Raw genomic sequence first — 4480 nt, forward strand, 5'->3', positions numbered from 1 at the left:
CTTATTTACAATTGGGACACCGTCTTGGTAGTTCCTTTGTTTTTTCTTTTCTCAATCAATTATTGTATTGATAAAGAATTATTACGGGACCCCAAGGACTAATAGCTGAGGTCGCAACCGACGGCATCTGTTGCAAGAGGTAAGACGTTCTTTTTCTCTTTCTCTCTCAGCCAGTTGTCATTGATGTGTTAGGATAAATTTCTTAGCCTCAGACCTTGGTCCTTGATTATACCTTTTTTTATAGCATCCTATTAAGAAGTCGTTATATCTGCAGTTGATTTTCTTTTTACATAATTTCACGTTTAAATTCTTTTTTTTTAATTTACTGGCCTTAATTTTTACTAAAAATGCATCCCCTCATAACTCATAGTCTAATGGCAGAAGATTTTTAGGCCAATGTGAGATTTTCACTTTAAACCAGTTTTTTACTTGCACGGGGACGGTTCTTCTTCCGTTCCGCCAAATAATTTTACTAAAGAAATCCAAACAAGCCTTAAACATTGACAAAAAAAATCTAAACTTGAAAGGAAAACAATTCGGCACAGTTAAGCTAATGAATGGATATCTTTTACACGAGGAACAAAATAATGATTACACCGTTTTATGATGATTTAAATTGTTTGTTCTTCGGCAGTTGATTTTCTTTTTAAATAATTTCACATTTAAATCCTATTCATTTTTTTTTATTTGGATTATTTTATATGTTCACATATTTTATTTCTTAATGGATTGGACACAAAAAACAAAAAACAAAAACAAAAAAAAAAAAACTGGTTTTAACACAAAAGAAAAAAAAAACGAATTTATCCCAACTTTTTTTGTATTGAATTCCTTGAATGAAAGGTAAGTTTTTTCTTTTACTTTTTAACACTTTAAACATTCAATAACTTTGAAAATAATTTATTTTTATTGCAATCCAATAAAAAATTTTGATTCTGCAATGCTTTATAACAGACGTGAATAAAAATATTATGAATCTCCGATTAAAAAAAAATCATATCAAGTCGACAAACTTGATAGGAAAACAATTCTGCACAATTAAGCTTTTACACAAGGAACGAAATAATAATTACACCGTTTTATGATGATGTTGAATTCTTTGTTCTTCTGTACCTATTTACAATGCCTCCCCACGGGACAGAGTTAGACACCAGGGTCGTTTTTTAACGTGGAGAAAAGGTACAAAAATAAAAATTGCCTCAGTCGTGAAGAGAAAAAGAAATAGAAGTGCAGCATCTGAAGAACAGATACTACACTTTGATCTTGTCCCGAAGGCCTCTTTCCTACCTTCAATGACCTCGGGTTTTGGGAGATGGATGCGAAAGCGTCTTTCCGTTTGGCATTGTTTTTTTATACTAATGGATAAATCATGTGACCCTAGACCTTCTATAAAATTGTATGGGTTGACTAGATTGTATATTATTTTTTTCACCCCCATCTTTACAATCGGTTTGGTTTACACCGTGTCTGTAGTTGTTCCTTTTCTTCTCTTTCCTTTTCTTTTTTCTTCTTCTCTTATTTACAATTGGGGCACCGTCTTCTTGGTAGTTCCTTTGTTTTTCTTTTCTCAATCAATTATTGTATTGATAAGAATTATTACGGGACCACAAGGACTAATACCTGAGGTCGCAACCGACGGCATCTGTTGCAAGAGGTAAGACGTTCTCTTTCTCTTTCTCTCTCAGCCAGTGAAGTCGCTATATCTGCAGTTGATTTTCTTTTTAAATAATTTCACGTTTAAATTCTTTTTTTAATTTACTGGCCTTAATTTTTACTAAAACATGCATCCCTCGTGACTGATTAAAAAAAACTCATATCAAGTCGACGGATCAATCTTTTTAAATATGTCGTTGAGTTTGTCTTACAATACATAGAGATTCGAAAAAGTGGCCAAAAAATAAAATATCCAACAAACAAATGTTACCAGTGACTATTAAAGTTACTTTGCAACCTACTTGCAGCATTTGTTGGTGTTTTAAGACATTATTTCATTTCAAATAAGGTTTTACGAGTCCTAATAACTCAAGATGGCGAAAACCGAATACCCTCAGTCTTGTTTGTAGAGAATGTGTAAAAATTTATTTTCCACTAAAAATCCAATGACTCAATTTAATGGCTGACTAAAATTTTCTGTGAAACAACAAAGAGGATAATTAATGACGGGTTTGTATTACTGTACACATAGATTCGAAAAAGTTGTCAAAAAAACAAATATATAACAAATAAATGTTATCAAAGGCAAGATAAGTTACTTTTCTACCAAACTGGATATATTTTTCGTGTTTTTATTCAATGTAACATGTTTATTCAGCTCAAAAACCATACAGTGTTTACCGATGTATTGGAACATTCAAGATGGCGTCTGATTCTCTCTTTAACACGGTAAGTGTGGGAAAAGATGCTATAAATAAAAAAAACGATAAAATACTGTTAAAAACTCGCTCAATATATTTTACCGTGACATAGGTTGACATATATTCGGCGGGTTTTTAATAGTATTTTGTATAGTTTTTTATTTATAACACCTTTTTCCATACTTACGGTGTTAAAGAGGGTGTGAGACGCCATCTTGAATTTTCGAATACATCGGTAAACACTGTATGTTTTTCGAGCAGAATAAATATGTTACATTGAATAAAAACACAAAAATATATCCAGTTTGGCAGAAAAGTAACTTATCTTGCCTTTGATAACATTTATTTGTTATATATTTGTATTTTGACAACTTTTTCGAATCTAATATGTGAATGTAAATACTAAAAATATTGAACTTCATTATTTTTTACAGATGTTCCTGATTGAACCCTATTTCAATTTTAATGGAGGATCATCATCTTTAAACATTAAGCTGTAAACAGTTATGAGTTTTGGAACTCAACAGCAACATCTGTGAGAAAATTGGTACTGGACACTATGCATATCTTAAAGTGTGTGGGTATTCTTGTTTTCAAAAAGAAAATACATCTTTGTGGATATTCTTGTCCGCAAAAATCACATTTAGTGATTCATAAAAGGACACACATTGGAGAACTTTATTGAAGAAAAATGAAATAAAAAATGCAACATTCTTGTCAATCATGTGGATATTCTTGTTCTGCAACATCAGAGTTAATTACACATAAGAGATGTTGTGGTTCAATCTAATAATATTGACAACAATAAACAAACGGAATACTAATTTATGAATGTAAATACTAAAAATATTGAACTTCATTATTTTTTACAGATGTTCCTGATTGAACCCTATTTCAATTTTAATGGAGGATCATCATCTTTAAACATTAAGCTGTAAACAGTTATTACTTAATTTGGAACACTAATATTAAATATTAATCTGTAAACAGTTATTACTTTACAATACAGCGACATCTGTGAGAAAATTTATTGTAATGGACAATACTGTTATATGAATATTGCTAAACATTGGTAAAAACATAACACGGTTTGAAGCTAATACAAATGTTTGTGAAAATGTGTGTAATGTTCAAATATAAAGAATCAGAAAAGTATGTGACTTTAAAAAAATCCATATTTTCTTTAATATTGGAAACTTTTAAAAGATTTACAACTTATAAACGCTAGATTCTTTGAAAGAGCGTTTTAAAAAGATATCTTGGGTGAAATATATAAAGTAGAATGTAGATGTTTGTCATCTGTATAGTGCCACATCCTCAGCTTGAACAAATGAATAAGATAATTGAAATAAAAAAGAATGTTGAAAATAAACTATAGTGAAAAAATATGAGAACCCACACCGGAGAAAATACATTATTCTAAAGTGGGTGGATATTCTTGTTCTCAAAATCACACTTAGTGAATCATAAAATAACACACACCGGAGATGTGTGGCAGATGGCCTCTACACTGCCACAACAAAGTATGTAAGTACCTTCATTGGAAAATCTGTGGAGAGATGCAGCTTGACAGAGCGACAAACATCTGGGAACATGAACCACTACCAATAACATCAAATGGAAAAGTGACCGTGTTCTATGACAAAGACATACAGGCGGGGAGATACATAAAAGACAAGGCCATCAAGCCAGATATTGTAATATGGAACAAGCCTGAAAGAACTGCGCTCATTATCGATGTTACAGTCCCAAATGATTTTGGCCTTAACAGAGCTGAACGGGAAAAAATAAAATATCAGGACCTAAAAAATGATCTAAAAACGACATGGTCTCTGAAAGAAATAAACATTATACCAGTTGTGATAGGAGCAACTGGGTTAATAAAAAAGAATCTTCAGAAATACTTAGAAGCAATCCCTGGAAGACCAAGCTGTAACGAAATACAAATAGCAGCCATAAAGGGAACAACATATATTCTTAAAAGAGCCCTCGGATATAAATTTAAATCATAACAGAATCAAGTGTTAGCTCCAGGAGGGAGCCCCTTGATCTCTTAATACTTACTGAAGTAAAATAAATAAAAAAAGAGAACTTCGATTGAAGAAAAATAACAAAAAAAAAAACAG

General features: G+C 31.4%; 1 long non-coding RNA gene across 1 annotated transcript; it reads left to right on the forward strand.

Moving 5' to 3' along the window:
• Positions 1-447: 447 nt before the first annotated feature.
• Positions 448-2941, forward strand: LOC145270442 (uncharacterized). The gene is made up of 2 exons (XR_013865359.1): positions 448-843; positions 2789-2941. It is a non-coding gene; the product is annotated as an uncharacterized LOC145270442 (long non-coding RNA).
• Positions 2942-4480: the final 1539 nt, after the last annotated feature.

The sequence above is a fragment of the Euprymna scolopes genome, chromosome 46, assembly GCF_053919585.1.
Source record: "Euprymna scolopes isolate OS-2025 chromosome 46, ASM5391958v1, whole genome shotgun sequence".
In the NCBI taxonomy this organism is placed as follows: domain Eukaryota; kingdom Metazoa; phylum Mollusca; class Cephalopoda; order Sepiida; family Sepiolidae; genus Euprymna; species Euprymna scolopes.